A 19930-nucleotide genomic window follows, 5' to 3' on the forward strand; every position below is an offset into this window, starting at 1 on the left:
TCTGTTGCTTCCATCCATTTATTAGCTTCTTCTTCAGGAAGTTTAGATATGTCTTCCCAAGAGGTAGGCTCATAGATTTTTCTTATGCTTGTCTTGTATGAGAGACGTTTTGGTGGTTTTCCTTTGTTCTCTCTCATTGAACGTCTTGGTTCTGTGTTTGTTTGTAGTTGTGATTCTTCACTTTCAGTATTTTTTTCTTCATTGATTTCTACTTCTTTCTCATCAGGTATTTCTTCAGTTATGTCACTATTGTTTTTCTCATTTTTTGTTTCAACTGAAATCATAATGTCTTCATTTAAATCTTCAATGAATGTCACACTGTTACTCACCGTAACTCTGTCTGTTTTGGGATCTAGGATTCTATATCATTTGCAATTTTCACTATATCCAACGAATATTCCTTCCATGGATCTGTTTTGAAGTTTGGAACGTTTTTCTGTTGGAATGAATATAAAAACTTTACATCCAAAAACTTTTAAATGATTGACATTTGGTTTCATACCTTGCCACAGTTCATATGGAGTTTTCGTCAGTTTTCTGGAAAAAAGTCGGTTCTGTAGATATGTAGCTGTCATTGCTGCCTCACCCCAATGTTTCTCTGGTAGTTTGGAATCCGACAGCATACATCTTATCATTTCTGTTAGAGTTCTGTTTTTCCTTTCTGCTACTCCATTTTGTTCAGGTGTGTATGGAACAGTTTTCTGGTGTTCTATTCCATTTTGTCTTAAGTAGTCTTCTATTCTGTGACCTGTAAATTCACCTCCATTATCACTTCTGATGACAATTGGCTTCCTTTGAAATTTGTTACTTGATCTTGTTACATAGTCTACAAGTTTATCAGAAACTTCACTTTTGTTCTTAATTATGTGACTGTGTATCTTGAGTAGTCGTCTATAAAAGTCAACATGTATCTATTGCCTCCTGATGTAGTCACTTTCATGGGTCCACATACGTCAGTATGCACCAAATCAAGTGGTCTTTCACTTTTCATCTCAGTTTCTTTTGGAATAGATATCCTTGTGGTTTTGGATTTTATACAACATTCACATCTTACGGTAATTGAGCAATCTCTGATATCTTTAAATCTTTTGTCAATTCTTTTCTCTGTAGTTCCCTTATACTGTCAGGGTGTCTATGTCCTAGACGTCTATGCCACATGTGAATACAGTTTTTGTGATCATGTGTACATACCTTCATCTGTTCCTTTGGTGTGTCAAAATGATATAATTGTTCATCTGCCTTGACTTTGGTTATCACCTTGTTTCCTGCAATAATTGCACACTCATTGTCTTTGAATTTTACTGTAAGTCCTTTTGCTGTTAAACGTTTCACAGATAATAATCCGCCTTCCAATTTTGGAACATACAACACATCCTGTACAAGTATCTTTGAATCTTGTCCGAACTTGTTTGAACAATTTAGCATACCTTGTCCGATACCTTCTGTGGTTATTTTGCTTCCATCTGCAAGATAAATGGCTTCTTTCTTATCTAAATCAAGATCAGTAAAGAAATTCTTGTCACTTGTCATATGACTCGTTGCTCCTGAATCAATAAACCAACCAAGTGATGATTTCTAGTTTGTTACTTTAAATGTGCCATTCCAATTATTCTCACATGAATCGGAAATTGTGTTTTTTACTTTCTGTGTATGCTTTTTATGTTGTAATTTTTGTTGTTCTGCTTTCCATATGGTACAGTCTTTTTTTAAATTACCTTTTTTCTTACATCTGAAGCATTCTCTTGTCTCTTTATTATAGGGTTTTTTAAATTCTGTAGCTTTAAGAGCATTTTCACTGTCCTTTTCAGTAGAAGAATCATTTCTTTGTTCTTTTCTTCTCTGATATTCATCTATTAGTCTTGTTTTCACAAAATCTAATGTAATGTCAGTTTCTGATCTCGTCTCAAGAGCATTTATCAAGGCTGTATACGAATCTGGTAAACTGCACAATAATATATCTGCCACATGACTATCTTTAATGTCTTCACCAATAGATCTTAGCTGTGATATCACTTCCATCATTGAGAATATGTGCTTCTGCATGTCGTCATTTGCACTCAATCTCATACTGTAAAGCTTTCTTAAGAAAAATAACTTGTGATTCAAGCTAGGTCTTTCATACAGTTTTCTTAATTCTTCCCACATTCCTTTAGCTGTTTCTTCATTTCTTATATGTATTAATTGAGCATCATCCACTAATAAGCTAATGGTGGCTCTCGCTTGTCTATTCTTCTTATCCCATGTCTGATTATCTTGATCTAGTCTTTCTGTAACAATTACTTCCCATAAATCATCCTTAGATAGCAAAATCTCTACTTTGAATTCCCATAACTGATAATTTTCACTATTCAGTTTAGCTACTGTGAATTTCAGTTCTGTGTTACTCATCATCTTTATATAGTCTTACTTGTTTGGAGAGTTGTATTGAAGATATTCTCCTGTTTTTTCTTCTTCTTGCTGATAGTTCCTGTATGTCCTGCCTGTGTTGAATTCTCTGTAATTATATCCAGCTACTGGGATCATGAATTCCTCTGTCACTCTGTATCTGGATTTAATTCCTTCTGTTTACAAAGCTTATCTGTGTGCTCCGTTATCTGGGGTTATAAACCAGGATCCTCTTGTAGTGCGGGCCTGTAGTGTCTGGGCTTTAGTGTCTGGGTTCCGGCCTGGGCCCATAACCTGTCGCAGAGTGCATCTTCTTACAGTCACCACTGTACTTACGGGAGCTTCAATCAGCAAGATATCTTGAGTAAACAGTATTTACTTCATACTGGTTAAACATGAGATACAATTCAGTGTCACACAGTCCGTGTGCTGCTGACATAACACATTCAGGAAAGAGAAAGGAAAAAACACAGGAAGTAAGAACAACCAACAATTGAGAGCTTTCCTCCCACATTTACAGCAAGCATATAACTTTACACACTATCGCCATCTGCTGTCTGGTTAGTATAAAGTCCTCCTTTCACTTATAATAAGTTCTAATCTGTTGCATATGCCAACATGTATTGCTATTGCAGTACTTGTATACTGCTGCTGCAGCATTAAAGCAACAGTCCTTTTCAGGGCTAAACATTTTCCTTTCTGTAGTAAAACCGCTGTTATCTTCATTTAGTGGAGGGAAAGTTCAGGATTAGAGGCATCTAGGCAGGGTTTAATATTACTATTGCAGTGCTTGTCTAACCCTGTTCCTGCACAGTTAAAAGAACAATCCTTCTCATGGCTTAACCTACCTACCTAATTTGAAATGTGCATGCGGTAAGGGATTGGGAAGAGGACGTACCACTGCAGGTGCACGTCGAGGCTGTGGTCCAGGTGAAACTGTGCCTACTGCAGGAGCACAGCAAACATGCTCATCCACGAGACCTAGCTTCCTTTCCCACTTTGCAGGGGGGCACGGGGCGCCACTCTTGAAGCTAGAACAGTGCAAACAGGTGGTCGGTTGGACAGCAGATAATGCTTCCAGTATGTTTCCCAGAACCACCCTGTCTTGCACATGGTCCAGTCTCACTAGCCAAGAGTCTGGATGACATAGTCCTCACCTCACCCTGATTCTCCTTCCTTCCACCATTGCGAGTCCCAGGAGACAAGTGATCTCAAATTCGGACACTCCGAGGAGCTCTTTATATTTCCATATATTGATTCTGGCCTCTTGCCCTGCATGTTTCAAGTGGGACATGAGGAGCTCATGTGTAGTGATGCCCAAATATTTGAGCAGCCACGGTCAGAAAAAGACGGCGGTGGGGAATGACAATTAGTGTCTCAAGAGGTAGATGATGATGAGATACAGTTGCCAACAAGCGATGTTATTAAGTCAACAAGTCAGGAGGACCATAGTGCGGAAGTGGAAGACAAGTTGGTGGACAATGAAGTCACTGACCCAACCTGGGAAGTTGCCATGAGGAGCGAGGTCAGCAGCACAGAGGGGGAGGGATCCACAAAACTGCAACAAGCAGGAAGAGGCACTGGAATGGCCAGATGGAGAAGGCAGGCAACTGTTCCCCAGAGCACCCATACATGTCAAGTTCCCAGACCAAGGGCAAAGTGTTCTCCAGTCTTGCGCTTTTGTAAAGAAAGTGCGGACAATAAAAGAATCGTCATTTGCAACCTGTGCCGTACCAAGATTATCAGGGGTCTGGCAACTTCCAGCCTGACCACCATCAGCATGCTCAGGCACAAGTCATCAAAGCACCCTAAAAGGTGAGCCGATGCCTGTGTCGACCATCAGCCACGGTCAAAAGAAGATGATGATGCGGAACGGCAATTAGTGCTTCAAAAGGTAGATGATGATGAGACACAGTTGCCAACAAGTAATGTTATTACGTGAACAAGTCAGGAGGACCAGAGTGCGGAAGTGGAAGACGAGGTGGTGGATGATGAAATCACTGACACCACCTGGGAAGTTGCCATGCAGAGCGAGGATCGCAGTGCAGAGGGGAATGGATCCGCAGCACCATAACAGGCAGGAAAAGTCAGTGAGGTGGCCAAGGGAGAGAAGGCTAGAAACTGTTCCCCAGAGTACCCACATATGGCAAGCTCCCTGGAAAAAGGTTAGGTGTTCCCCAGTCTGGCGCTTTTTTAAAAAACAGTGCAGATAATAAAAGAACAGTCATTTGCAATCTGTGCCTTGCCAGGATCAGCAGGGGTCTGGCCATTACCAGCCTGTCCACCACCAGCACGCTCAGGCTCATGTCATCAAAGCACCCGACTATGTGGTCTGAGCGCCTGGGTCCACAATCAGTGTCTGCGGGTGACTCCACTGCCTCTTCCCCGTGCTACGTGCTTGCCAATCCCCTGTCCAGGTCACAGGCGTAGATGCCTCTCGCCCTCCACTTGTCGTTGCACATTTGCAAGCACCATCAACAACCACGCAAACATAAAGCCAATTTAAATGTTCCTTTTCCTGGTGTATTTCCATGCAGCCCTTCCCACCCAAAAAGGGTATATGGTTCATGGTTTCTTTTTTTTCTTGTCCTCCTCCTCCTGTTCCTCCACCACTATGTAAACAGTGTATGAAAAAAAATACACCAGGATCGTATATACCAGAAAAAGGTATATCAAATTTTATTGATTACAACACTACAAAAACATTTTTTAAAAATTAAAAACATGTTCAAAAAATGGGTAACCACAAGATGGCACCACAATCCCAAAGGTTGAGCCCAGAAGAAGGCATTACGGTGAAACGTATGTCAAGACAGGCACAATGTCCCATCCCATCACAGGTAACAACATGTGCTTGAGAACGCTGTCCTTGTTATGATTTAATAAGTGCACCTCCTGCTGCTGATTGTTTCCATGTCATGTTAGTTTTTCTATATGATGTTATGCTTAACTAGTATGGCACCAGCAGGATACAGATATATCAGACTCATATGGGTTTCAGAGATAATAGAGATCATTTCATTCAATGTCTATTGTTACATACCACCTTTGGGATTGTGGCGCCATTTTATGGTTTCCCACTTTTTAACATGTTTTTAATTTGTAAAAAATGTTTTTGGAATGTTGTAATCAATAAAATTTGATATATATGTTTTTCTGATATATACGGTTCTGGTGTCCTTTTTTCTGTATGATTGTATGCTTCTAATTTGTACTGAACCTGTTACTCTGTCCATGCAGAGAATATAGTTTGGCACATTAATTCCTATTTTTTTGTATTGTGTTGTTACTGTGGACATATATGTTAATTATGTCATCTATTGTAGTCATAGACGGCTGGAAATATGGTGAGAGATAGCCCGGCTATTAAGCGGTGGAGGAGGCTTTTTTTCTCTTTTTATTTTGCTGTATATACAAGTTATTATGCAGGAAAGAATGTTTCCTGATATTTTTTCATGTAAAATCCATTTTTTCTTCGGTTTTGTATGTTTTATTGTAACTCCGTAAAAGAAAAGTAATACTCTGACAACATTTTTCACAGCAGTGATCTGGGATTCAGAGATGAATCCAGGTGTCTTCCCCAGGCTCTTCCCATGCCATTTAAGTGTTGTTTCCATCAATTTCAGCGATTTTCCTGCCCCCAAACATTCTGTAATGGTCTTCGGGAAAAATGCTCAAGTTTCCCATTGACTTCAGTGACTACACAACTTTTCTTCTTAATTATGCCAGACATACCGGTACATTCCGTAGGCCAGGAGCAATACACCTTTATTTTTATGTTGAATTTTGAACTCGTGTTCTTCTTTGGTTGGTCAACACAGACTATTGTTCTTAATGTTGATCACTTGAGTTGATATTTGGTAATTGATGAATGGCTGTTATCTACATCTTATATCAGCTCCTACAACGTATTGTCTGCCAGTTTTGCAATACAGCGACTCAGGGTCGTTAGAACAATGGATGTTTGCTAGATGTTAAATACCATTGTAGGGTGTTTGTCAGTCAACATTGGGGGATGAGCTGTGGTATACTCGAGCATTGTGAATTATTATCATGACCCTTGACCTGTGAATGATGGCTTGAAAGGACAAATGCGAACTATAAAAAGGGGGTCTCTGTGTCTGTTCTGAGAGACTCTACAGGATGTCAGACTAAGGGACCACAGCCCTGGCTGGAAAAATACAGATCTGCTCTAATGATGAGCGAGCATGCACACTACTGCTCGGTGCTCGCCCGAGCATCTCACTGTTTGAGATGCTCAGTGCTCACCGAGTATTCCCGGAGTTACTCGGCGGGAGCTCCCTGCATGTTTGGCTCTCTTTACAGAGCCAAAGAACATGCAAGGATTGCCTGCCACTCACTGTAATGCCGCAGCCATGTTGGCTGTGGCATTACAGTGATTGGCTGGCCGCACAGTGTCATCAGGTCTATATCAGACCTGTCGCCGCCATGCTCGTCACAGTCACTCCGGAATCAGACAGTGTAGGGAGAGGTGCTGCTGAGCTAGAGAGAGATTTGCTTGTTTATTAGGTAGTGTAGGTAGAAGAGAAGTATATTACTCATATCCATCTCAACAAACAGTCATTCTGAAGACTAATCCATCTGCAGAGATATCAGGCAGGCAGTGTATATAGGCTGGCAGGCAGGGTATATAGCAGACTGCAGTGCATATATTACAAGAGGCTCCATTACAGTTCTGTCTGCTGCTGCTGTTAGACATTTCTAGAAAGAGGCTAAGGTCTCAGGGGCCAGGATTAATTTTTTTGGGATCTTAATCCTCATTATCTGGTTAAAAAGCAATCCAGAGAACATCGTTTATCTGCACCATTTGCTTGTTGGCACTGCAGAATACAGCCAGGTGCTTTCCATATTACAGCGCTAACAATCCAGCTATTTAAAACTGTGGTTTGTCCGTCACACGGATCACATATAATTACGCTGAAAATATTGCCATTTCTGGCCTCCATTAAAATTTGTTTCAGTGTGTCATTGAAGCTATTGACACCAGTTTGCTGTTCACAATAGTTACCTACAGGCCAGGTATTTAAAACTATGTTTTCTCTGTCACACAGATCACATATGCATTTTAAGAAAATACTGCAATTTATGGCCTCCATTAAAATTTGTGTCAGTGTGTCAGTGAAGCTATTGACACCAGTTTGCTGTTCACAATAGTTATGTCAGAACCCTTTAGTAACATAATAGTTTGTTTTTTCCATCTTGTGTTTTGCGGTCACGTGACCATCTGCCTTTATATTCCAGCTCTGCCCTTCTGGCTGTGCTTGACTTCAGTGTTTGACTGTTTCTCTAGCCAGGTGCTTCTGTGCCTTTCTCTGTCAGTTCACTTGGTCCTTCTGGGACCTCTAGTACTTTTTGTCAGTTTGTCTTTTTGTGTTCTGCAACTACTTTTCTGCTTAGGAGGTGTCCCATTTTTTGTCCCAGTCCTTAGTTCTTTTAGGGACCCCTCCCGTTATACTATAGGTCTTCGTTCAGACTAGCCGAGGACTTAGGCGGGTCTGTTCGCTAGGAACAGGCAGCCCGCTACATCGTAGGGATTCAGCTTAGTCTTACTGTAGGGACAGCTTTTCCCTATCTTTCCTTAGTTCATGTTGCAGATCATAACAGTAAGTCCAGCCAAAAAAACTAAATGGAAAGAAATTCGGGGATCAGTATGGTTTCCGTCCAGGATTTGGCTCAACGCCTGCAGGGATTGTCTCTGGAGGTGGCCGAGCTTCAGCAACACGTGAGTAGCTGCTCTGGAGCGCATTTTGTCGAACCCAAGGTAGGACTGCCTGATGTTTTTTATGGTAGACAGCAAGATTTTTTTTCCTTTAAAAATGCTTGTTTGTTATATTTTCGTTTGAGGCCAAGGTCCTCTGGGAATGAATCACAGCGCATTGGTTTTATTATGTCACTTTTGCGCAATGAACCACAGGGGTGGGCCTTTTCTCTCCAACCTAATGATCTGTGTTTAAGGTCTGTTGAAGAATTTTTTTCTGCTATGGGGCTGTTATATGACAATCCTGATCGAATCTCATCTGCTGAGGCAGAACTCAGGAGTTTGAATCAGGGGTCAGGTGATGTTGAAAATTATTGCACACACTTCTTGGGATGGGCCTCAGAAGTTAAATGGAATGATCCTGCGCTGAAATGTTTATTTCTTGCTGGTCTGAGTGAACAGGTTAAGACTCCTGTAATGTCAGTTCCAAGTCCCCAGAAAATCTGCTCAGACGGTGGAGAACCAATGGAGGCTGGGGCGATGTCACTCCGCTCTCAGGAAAGAGACCGGAGGTTCGCCGAGGGATTGTGTCTTTATTGTGGTAAAGCTGACCATTTGATTAAGTATTGTGAGCGTCGTTTAAGTAAAGAAAAAAAAAAGGTCAGTTACGCCTGTATAGCTTGTTTACGCTCTGAAGTAGTATTTCTTTCTGGGAGTACTACTTTGCAGGGAGATTTGATTGAATTTCAGGTATTTGTGGATTGTGGTTCAACACTTAATGTGATTGATAAAGGGTTTTTGGAAAACCTTAAATTGAAATCCAACTTTTGTCATCACCTATTTCTGTGATTGCTATTGATAACACTCCCTTGAAATGTATTACTCACAAGGTTGCTGCATTTCCCCTCACTATCAATGAAGTTCACAAAGAAATTTTGGACTTGGTTGTTTTAGATAATTTACCCTCTCCGGTTGTTCTAGGATTGCCTTGGTTAAAACTGCACAATCCTTTACTGGACTGGTCTACTAATGTGATTAAGTCTTGGAGTCCGAAGTGCTATGATAAATGTTGTAATGGTCGCATTGCGGCTGTGGAAAAAGGGTAATTACATGTACCTAGGGGGGCCAAGTGGTTCTCTAAAATTGATCTCCGGGGGGCATACAATTTGTTACGAGTGAAGGAGGGTGATGAATGGAAAACTACTTTTAACACCCCGGTAGGTCATTTTGAGAATCTGGTGATGCCTTTTGGTATTACCAATGCACCTGCATTTTTTCAGAACCTTATTAATGACATCCTGAGTAGTGTTGAGTAGTGTTGAGCCACCCCCGTAGTGTTCGAGTTCGGTTCGGTTCGTCGAACACCCGTGTGTTCGCCGAACTGTTCGTCGAACTGTTCGTCGAACACCTTCGAACACCGTTAAAACCAATGGCAGGCAAACAAAAACACATAGAAACACATAGAAAACACCTTCAAAGGTGTCCAAAAGCTGACAAACTGCTCAGAAGACACAACTAACACATGGAAAAGTGACAAGTACATATAGTCATGCGAAAATAAAAGAGGTGGAGGAGTAAAAGGAGGGGGAGACACAGATATAGGCATGTCATGCCCTTCTAAAATCCAAAAAGTGAGAAGCCGACACGGCCAGTCCGCTCCTGCCCGTGCCACCTCCGTGTCGCCGGGTTTGTGCCAGAGCCGCGGTGAACCCTGATGGCCAGCCCCCCTCTCCCAATACTGGTGCCTGTCCGCTGGTGGGTCGAGCGAGCCCCCCTGTGGTGGAGGCAGCTCTAAGCTTTTTAATTTAAATTGTCTCTCTAATTTGAATGAATACACTTTAAATCCATTTACAAGGATCTATTGGAGGGCAAGTCTCATGCCAGCAGCCGCGTAATTCCAGCTCCAGTAGCGTCCACTAAAGCTGCTGCAGTTAAAAAGCTTTTATAAGGATCGAGCTCGGCTGTCCACCGCAAGGCATCCTACTGCCAGTCCCAGCCCCTATGCCTTGGGGTGCCTCCTGATGCTCTTCACTGAGTATCCCATGGTCCCGAAGCATTTCCTTTGAAAAAATTAAGTGTCTAAACTACAGGTGGTGTAGCTTGCTTAACAGCCGGGATAATCCGCTGACTAGCAGACACTGCTACTAGGCACAAAGTATTTCCTGGGCTAGATGCAGTTAAAAATTTGTAATTAGATACTCTCGTTGGATGCTGAGAAAGCATTCCATAGAGTCTCCTGGCACGCCATATATGATTCTCTTAAAAAGCTTGGGGTAGGGGTCTAGGGGACCCTTTTATAGCCAAAATCACGGCCCTGTATCGCAATACGTCACCTAGGCTGAAGATAAATGGAACTGTAGCACCCTGAGGGCTCGGTTGCTACAGACGTATTGCACCTCACCCAGAGGTGTGATATCTCACTCTCAGGTAAGGATGGAGTGTGGATCAGGACCCGACACCTGCATGCATTACACCACATTGCCGTGGGGCAGGGCGACCAATATGCCCCTGAGATGGGCACGACAGTCCCTGTCCCTGGCTGGAGTGGGGGGAGGGAACACTGAGGAAGGGGAACCCTGTAGTGCAGGAGCAGGGAGGAAGCAGTTCCTGGGTGCATTGAGAAGGGAGTATAAAAGGTGGGCACCATCTTAGTTCAGTGCAGAGAAGTCTGAGCAGAAGTGGCAGGGAGCAGGGGCTCTGCATGAGCTCTGCTCCGGAGGCGGGCCTAGTAACAGAGGCCCAGGCCTGGAAGAGGGAGAAGGAAGGAAGAGGAGCGGAGAAGGCTCCAGGAACGAGGAATGAAGGGATCCCAGGGGTGCGGACGGGCGAGTCGCCACCGCACGCCCGAATCCACCTGCGTGGAGGGGTCAGGCCAAAGGGGGAGACCGGTCCCCGAACTAGTGGAGGCAGGAAACGACCCTCAGCTAGAAACCGGAGGCTCTGACATTTTATGTGGCGCAGCCCCTCGCTACACCCGCTAGGAAGGCACCACATAGGGTCAGGGAAACTGGCGCCAAGTTTACCAAGAGGAGGCCCGAGGCAGCCGGACAGAAGTGTTGGTAAGAAAGGCCAGACAAAGGACACACAAAGGGGGTCCTGTGAAGTGGTCCAAAGTTATCTGGGAGTTGTCTGAGCCCCTCACCTGGTGAGCACAGTACGACGTGGGCAGCCGTTACCTGCAGACGTGGTCTGGATAATAAGAACTGTGAGTAAAGGCCCTGGACTGCATCACTGACTCCGTGTCGTTACTGCTGCTGCCCTGCACCATCACCCCCATCCTCCGCATACACTGCCCTGAGGCTATACTCCTCCCGTGGGGAGTTATGCTACGCTCTGCTGCACCCACAACACCAGCCTCAGCGGTCTGCCCTGTAGCGGCGGTTCACTCTGACCGCAATCCACGGGTGGCGTAGTCGGACATTTAAACATCAAAACCACATAAATAGTTCCGCCACTGGTTTGACCGCCCTGAGCCACGGAACCGGGTCGCCGCCACGAAGACTACAACCACCAGCATCCACCAAAAAGGGTCCGGCTCCGGGTGTCCCAAGGCCCAGGGGGTGCGTCAGAACATTTTCATCACCTTTCACAATCACCAATGGGACAAGGCAGGGATGTCCTCTGTCCCCTCTCTTATACATCCTAGTGACGGAGCACCTGCTCTCATCAATTCGCCATAACCCCAATATTAGGTGGATTGAGGTGGGAGGCACCGAGTACAAGTGCTCTCTATTTGCTGATGATGTCCTAGTATATATCACTCAATCACATATATCCATCCATGCTGTTATGGCTGAAATAGATCACTTTGTTACATGGTAAAATTTTAAAATCAATGCAGCGAAGTCTGAGGCCCTCGATGTCTCCCTCCCCAAATCCATATAGGATTCCATCCAGTCCAACTTTCCCTTTGCCTGGCCCTCACAGGGTATCAAATACTTAGGAATTCCTATTCATAGAGACCTCTCCCATCTATGTTATCTTAATTTTGGGCCCTTTATTGAACAATTCCATACAGACCACGGTTGGCAAGTTAGAACTGTAAGATTCACTACGTGAACCGCTGGTGTTTTGTGGAAAAGCACATGTACACCGCGTTCCAAATTATTATGCAAAAAGTGTTTAGGAGTGATAAGGGAAGAATTTGTTTGTTTGTCAGTTAAACTCATTGATGGTGATGTGTGTCAGGGCTCTTTATATCACTGTAAGCAATTGCAGACACCTGTGCTAATTAGTTTGGCAGGTGTGTCCAATGAAAGGCAAGACTACTTAAGAAGGCTCTCTCACATTATTAAGCAGCCTACATTTTCTGCCAAAATGGGAAAGAAAAAGGATGTGTCGGCTGCTGAGAAGCAACAAATTGTGGAGTGTTTAGGTCAAGGCATGACTACAATCAACATTGTGCGATGATCAGGATGAAGTGTCTTGGCAATCAAGAAGTATGTAGCTGATTCACAGTACACACGTGTGCGTGCTGATAAGGGCAAATTGAGGACTCTTTCCTACAGGCAATTACGTCAGGTTGAAAGAGCAGCGGCAAAAAAGCCTTGTCATAGCAGCAGACAAGTTTTTGAAGCTGCTTGTGCCTCCAACGTCCCCCGAACAACAAGATGCAGGGTCCTTCAGAGGTTTGCAGCTGTGCATACGCCATCCTGTCGACCTCCTCTATCCACTTCACACAAGCAGAAACGGCTCCAGTGGGCCAAACATTACATGAAGACTGATTTCAAAACTGTTTTGTTCACGGATGAGTGCCGTGCAGCGCTCGATGGTCCAGATGGATGGAGTGGAGGATGGCTGGTTGATGGACACCCCACGCAAACACGGCTACAGCGCCAACAAGGAGGAGGTGGAGTAATGTTTTGGGCTGGAATCATGGGGAGAGAGATTGTCGGCCCCTTTAGGATCCCTGAAGGCGCTAAAGATGAATTCCATAATGTATGTGGATTTTCTCAAACAGCACTTCCTGCCATGGTTCAAGAAGAAGAACCGTGTATTTCACAGCAAGATCATTTTTCTGCATGATAATGCACCATCTCATGCTGCACATAAAACATCTGCATCTCTGGCTGATATGGGCATAAAAGGGGACAAACTTATGGTGTGACCCCCATGCTCCCCTGACCTCTACCCCATTCAGAACCTTTGGAGCATCATTAAAAGGAGTGTCTATGATGGCGGGAGGCAGTTCACATCTAAGCAACAGCTCTGGGAGGGTATTCTGTCCTCATGCAAAACAATTGAAGCAGAAACCATCCAAAACCTGACAAATTCAATGGACGAGAGAGTTCAGAAGCTCCTTTCGAACAAGGGGTCCTATGTGAAAATGTAACATCACCTAGAATAAAGTTTTGAGTTGAAAACTGTTTGATTTCAGTTTCTAACAACCTGCTAATGCTTATAATTTCAAAAATGACCATTTTTTTGGTCTTTATTAAAATGAAAAGGTTGATCGAAAAGTTTGGGGGATCTAAGAGTGTGGCAACCCAGTAGTCATGATTACTTCGAATTCTGACAATATGAGGGTCATGCTGCAGGTAGTGCAGCAAGAAGGCACTTATGTGTCTTGCGCATCTCGGAGCCCCAAAATTATTTTCCGGGCTAGATGCAGCTAAAAATTATTTTTAATTTTAAATCTGGTGGAGCTTATTATAGATGGCCTAATAGGATCAGTGCTGCACACTGCTACAAAGCCCAAATTATTTTCCAGTCAAGATACAGATAAACATGATTAGTAATTTGAAAGCTTAAAACGTTTGGTAGGGTGATTTTAACCAATCATCAAGCTTTTACTCTCCCCAGGATGACACAGGGGTAGAAAAGTTGTTTCGGATCCATGATTTGTTCATCTTTATGAACGTGAGTCTGTCTACATTATCAGTGGAGAGCCGCGTGCGCTTATCTGTCAGCACACCACCAGCAGCGCTGAACACACGTTCAGACAGAACGCTGGCTGCGGGGCATGACAAGATCTCCAAGGCGTAAGTGGCTAGCTCCGGCCATTTATCCAGATTGGAAGCCCAAAAAGAGCAAGGGTCCAGTGACACAGTCGTGGCTTCAATGTTTACTTGGAGATACTCCTGTACCATCGTCTCTAGGCGTTGACTATGTGTCAGACTTCTTGTCTCCTGTGGCCTTGCAAAGGATGGGCTAAAAAAGTGGTGAAATGATTCCGCAAAATTGATGTTACCAGCAGATACTGTGGTTCTGTTACGGTTTGAGTGCTGAACACTTGACGGTCCCACGGTTGGCAAGTTGGAACTGTGAGATTCACTACGTGCACCACTGGTATTTTGTGGAAAATCACATGTAAGATTCTGCAACAGTCTCTGCTGATACTCCTGCATGCGTGCATCCCTTTCTATGGCAGGAATAATTTCTGCAAATTTACTTTTGTACCGGGGATCTAACAGTGTGGCAACCCAGTAGTCAGGATTATTTCTAATTCTCACAATTCGAGGGTCATGTTGCAGGTAGTGCAGCAAGAAGGCACTCATGTGTGTTGCGCATCCAGGAGCACCAAGTCCCTGTTGTGTTGGTGGCGAGGTAACAATCATGCTTCCTTCCTCTGTCCTCTCCCCCCAACCTCGCACAACAGAAATGTGATCAAGGTCTCCCTCATCTGATGAGTCTTCCATCAGTTCGTCCTCCACTTCTTCCTGGGCTCCTGCACCTTCCTCACTAGTTTGGCTGCTACCATGCGCCCTGGTAAAACCATCTCCCCCACCCTCACATGCCTGCCGCCTTGGTGCTGCCGACCTTCTGGACCTTGCAGATGTTAGCCCTTCCGCATACAACTCCTCCTCCTCTACTTCCTCCACCTCCTCTTGTGCCACCACCTGACTCCGAATTCTGTTTAACATGTGCTCCAGCATGTAAATCACCGGAATAGTCATGCTGATAATGGCATCGTCAGCACTAAACATCTTCGTCGCCATTTCAAAACTGTGCAGAAGGGTGCATAGGTCCCTGATCTGAGACCACTCCTCCAGCGTGATTTGCCCCACCTCTGAATCTCGTTGGCCCAGGCTATACGTCAGAACGTATTGCACCAGGGCTTGTCGGTGCTGCCACAGTCGCTGCAACATGTGCAGAGTTGAATTCCACCGGGTAGGCACATCGCATTTTAGCCGGTGAAGTGGCAGGCCCAACAACTTCTGTAGAGATGTAAGTCGCTGAGCTGCGGGATGCGAACGGCGGAAGTGAGCACACAGCGACCGTGCCCTCTGCAGAAGGCCATCTAGTCTGGGATAGTGGGCTAAAATTGCTGGACAACCAGGTTCAACACGTGAGCCATACAAGGCACGTGTGTGACATTGCCCCGGCGAAGGGCCGCACCCAGGTTTGCAGCATTGTCGCACACGGCCTTCCCTGGTTTCAGGTCCAGTGGAGACAACCATTCATGAAATTGGTTCTCCAGAGCTGACCACAACTCCTCAGCTGTGTGACTCACATTTCCCAGACATTTCAAAGTAAAAACCGCCTGATGACGTTGAGCCCTACTGCCAGCATAGTAAGGAGGTGTGCAGGATCCCTTCTGCGCAGTTAGAAAGCTTGTGGCATGACCAGACAGGCTTTGGGTGCAGGTGGAAGACCGAGAGGAGGTTGAGGAGGCAGAAGCAGTGGAGGAACTTTGACATAAAGAGGATTGACGCACAACTCGTGGGGACGGCAAGACTTGGACAGCAGCCCCTTGTCCTGCTGTCACCATAGTTACCCAGTGCCCAGTCAGCGACATGTAACGCCCCTGTCCATGCCTACTCGTCCAAGTGTCTGTGGTGAAATGCACCCTGTCACACACAGAGTTTCTCAAAGAAGCGGTGATGTTGTGTGCGACATGCTGGTGGAGCGCAGGCACACCTTTCTTTGAGAAGTAGTGCCGACTGGGCATCTGGTACTGGGGCACTGCGACGGACATAAGGTCTCGAAAATCCTCTGTGTCCACCAGGCGGAAAGGCAGCATTTCTGTAGCCAAGAGCTTGCAGATGGTGAAATTCAACCTCTTAGCTTTCTCATGGCTAGGAGGAAATGGTCTTTTACTTGTCCACATCTGAGGGACCGAGGGCTGGCTATTGTGCTTAGACGGGGTTGATAAGGGTGTCCCCGGCAAACTGCCGGTCTGTGAGGAAGATGCAGGCGGACATGTTAGGTTGCCTTGATCCAAAGGTGGTGCTATCGATGTCGGACAGCGCTCAACACCAGCTGGTGTTACCACCTCCAAAGAAAATGATGACCTGCCAATCACGCTGGCTGTTGCGGGTAAAGAGGTGGCAGGTCTGCGCCCCAAAACAGGTGTGACTGCTGTCCCCCCAGTCACAGAGGATGAAGAGGTCGCGGATGCACAAGATATGGCAGACGGTGGTTGGCCCGGCCGGCTAGGCCGCATTGTAGCACACTGAGCTTCCCACTGCAACTTATGCTTCATGTCCATGTGCCAGTTCATGCATGAAGTACTCAAACTATGTATTTTTTGGCCTCTACTTAGCTTTTGCTGACAAATGTTACAGATAACACGAGTTGGGTCATCTTTATCGATCTGAAAAAATGCCCAGGCTATGCAAGGCTTAGCACCCATGCGACCTGAAGAGCCACCACGACTTGTGGTGAGAGGCAGAGTTGTGTTTGAGGATGCAGTTGTTGACGTGCTTCCAGTACTACGTCTCTGTCCAGGAAGGCGCAACCTGACCTCGTCGTCACTAGCATCTTCCTCCACCTCCTCTGCTGACCTCATCTCTTGGCTGACTGTGGGTTGACAGTAAGTGGGATCTCCGACCTCATCATCATCACCCTGTGCGTTATCACACCCGTCGTCCTCAGAGCCAACCTGTTCCTGCCCTGACAAAAAACTAAAGTTGTCGCTCCAATCAGGTATTTGAGTCTTATCATCGTCTTCCTCATTGTCTCCACCAACAGGAGTTACAGTTTGGGAATGAGGGTCTACATTATGGTCAGAACCTTCTGCGTCTGGTCCTGGATCCGACTCATAAAGATTCTGGGCATCAGTGCAGATCATTTCCTCGTCTGGATTCACAGAAGCGCTGGAGTCGACCTCTGATTCCCAGGCTATAGTATGAGTAAACAGCTCTGCAGACTCAACCATCTGTTCTACCTCATACTCAGACGGGCAGCTGGAGATTTGGGAGCTGTGAGGAAGCAAGTGCGATTTGGGTGACACCTTTGAGGACTGGAGTATTTGTGATGTTGAAGTTGATGTGGAGGAGAGCCCACTTAAAGGAGCACTTGATATCCGTTGAAGCACCTGCTGTTTTTGTGCCTCATCTGGAATTTGTAGCGATTGGCGTGGCCGTAAGAAAGGGATCTTATCACATTGTCCGCTAAAAGAAGTAGACATTTTAGTTTGGCTGGAAGATGGTCTTTCTTCTGCAGATGTTACTGTTGCTTTAACACCTACCCCACGGACACAACCTTTTTTCCCCTTCCCAACACGCCTATTCCCCTTTCCACCAGCAGCAGGCCTTTTTCCACTCATTTTGGTGGTTAACTAATTCACAACTCTGGAGTTGTTTGCACAAAAAAACAATGGATGGTAACCGAGCAGAGCTGAGTGACCAAACTGTGGTATTAGGCCAAAACTATTGGCTGGGTTAGATGCAGAAAAAAATTATTTTGAATTTGCAACCTGATGGAGGTCAGTATAGATGGACTAATAGAGAAAGTCCGACACACTACTAGAAGGCCAAATATTTTTTCAGAGGTAGATGCAGAAAAAAATATATTCAGTTTGCAACCTGATGGAGGTCAGTATAGATGGATTAATAGAACAAGACCCACACACAGCTAGAAGCCCAATATTTTTTCAGAGGTAGATGCAGAAAAAACTATATTCAGTTTGCAACCTGATGGAGGTCAGTATAGATGGACTAATAGAACAAGTCCCACACACTGCTAGAAGCCCAAATATTTTTTCAGAGGTACTGTAGATGCAGATAAAAATTAGTTTTAATTTGCAACCTGATGGAGGTCAGTATAGATGGACTAATAGAGAAAGTCCGACACACTACTAGAAGGCCAAATATTTTTTCAGAGGTAGATGCAGAAAAAAATATATTCAGTTTGCAACCTGATGGAGGTCAGTATAGATGGACTAATACAACAAGTCCCGCACACAGCTAGAAGCCCAAATATTTTTTCAGAGGTACTGTAGATGCAGATAAAAATTATTTTTAATTTGTAACCTGATGGAGGTCAGTATAGATGGACTAATAGAGAAAGTCCGACACACTACTAGAAGGCCAAATATTTTTTCAGAGGTAGATGCAGAAAAAAATATATTCAGTTTGCAACCTGATGGAGGTCAGTATAGATGGACTAATACAACAAGTCCCACACACTGCTAGAAGCCCAAATATTTTTTCAGAGGTACTGTAGATGCAGATAAAAAATAGTTTTAATTTGCAACCTGATGGATGTCAGTATAGATGGACTAATAGAGAAAGTCCGACACACTACTAGAAGGCCAAATATTTTTTCAGAGCTAGATGCAGAAAAAAATTATATTCAGTTTGCAACCTGATGGAGGTCTGTATAGATGGATTAATAGAACAAGACCCACACACAGCTAGAAGCCCAATATTTTTTCAGAGGTAGATGCAGAAAAAACTATATTCAGTTTGCAACCTGATGGAGGTCAGTATAGATGGACTAATAGAACAAGTCCCACACACTGCTAGAAGCCCAAATATTTTTTCAGAGGTACTGTAGATGCAGATAAAAATTAGTTTTAATTTGCAACCTGATGGAGGTCAGTATAGATGGACTAATAGAGAAAGTCCGACACACTACTAGAAGGCCAAATATTTTTTCAGAGCTAGATGCAGAAAAAAATTATATTCAGTTTGCAACCTGATGGAGGTCAGTATAGATGGACTAATAGAGAAAGTCCGATACACTACTAGAAGGCCAAATATTTTTTCAGAGGTAGATGCAGAAAAAAATATATTCAGTTTGCAACCTGATGGAGGTCAGTATAGATGGATTAATAGAACAAGACCCACACACAGCTAGAAGCCCAATATTTTTTCAGAGGTAGATGCAGAAAAAAATATATTCAGTTTGCAACCTGATGGAGGTCAGTATAGATGGACTAATAGAACAAGTCCCACACACTGCTAGAAGCCCAAATATTTTTTCAGAGGTACTGTAGATGCAGATAAAAATTAGTTTTAATTTGCAACCTGATGGAGGTCAGTATAGATGGACTAATAGAATGATGCTATGCCGAAAAGATTTTACTTCACTAGGTGCAGTAAAAAAATTGGTATTCTATACACAGGTGGTATATCTTGCAACACAGATAGGCTACTCCACTGACTAACACACTCTGCAATAGGCCAAAAAGGATTAGCTTTGCTAGATTCAGCCAAATGCTGTGAAAAAAACTTGCACAGCACTGGCACAGACCTGCCTGGCAAAAACTGATAGGAACTCATGTAACCTAGTCCTGAAAAGGACTCCAATTACAATTAGTCTTTACTCCCACAACCTATCTATTTAAGAGCACAGACCTGCCTGATAAAAGTCGTAGGAAATGCTGTAACCTAGTCCTTAAAAGGACTGCAATCACAACTATTCCCTACTCCCAAGCTATCTGTATATTTGTGCGAAAATTGGCTTGAAATTAACAAGGTATAGCGCACACAGCAACAGCGGTGCCGTCTAACACGCAGCTGCAGCAGTGAGAAAATGGTGGCGACGGGGAAAATGGCTTGGTCTTATAGGGCAAGGACATGTGACATACACTGCCAATGACACATGCCCTTGCTTGTGTGAAAAAAAGCACTTCGCTCCGTGTGTGCGCTGCTGATA

General features: G+C 44.3%; 1 protein-coding gene across 2 annotated transcripts in view; it reads left to right on the forward strand.

Annotated features, from left to right (window-relative positions):
- The window catches only part of LOC141153992 (NACHT, LRR and PYD domains-containing protein 12-like), a 450515-nt gene that overhangs the window by 396426 nt on the left and 34159 nt on the right, over window positions 1-19930 (forward strand). The gene's annotated exons all lie outside the window — the stretch shown is intronic.

This window comes from Phyllobates terribilis, unplaced genomic scaffold (genome assembly GCF_046119375.1).
Source record: "Phyllobates terribilis strain yellow unplaced genomic scaffold, ASM4611937v1 Scaffold_7__3_contigs__length_470593459, whole genome shotgun sequence".
NCBI lineage: Eukaryota > Metazoa > Chordata > Amphibia > Anura > Dendrobatidae > Phyllobates > Phyllobates terribilis.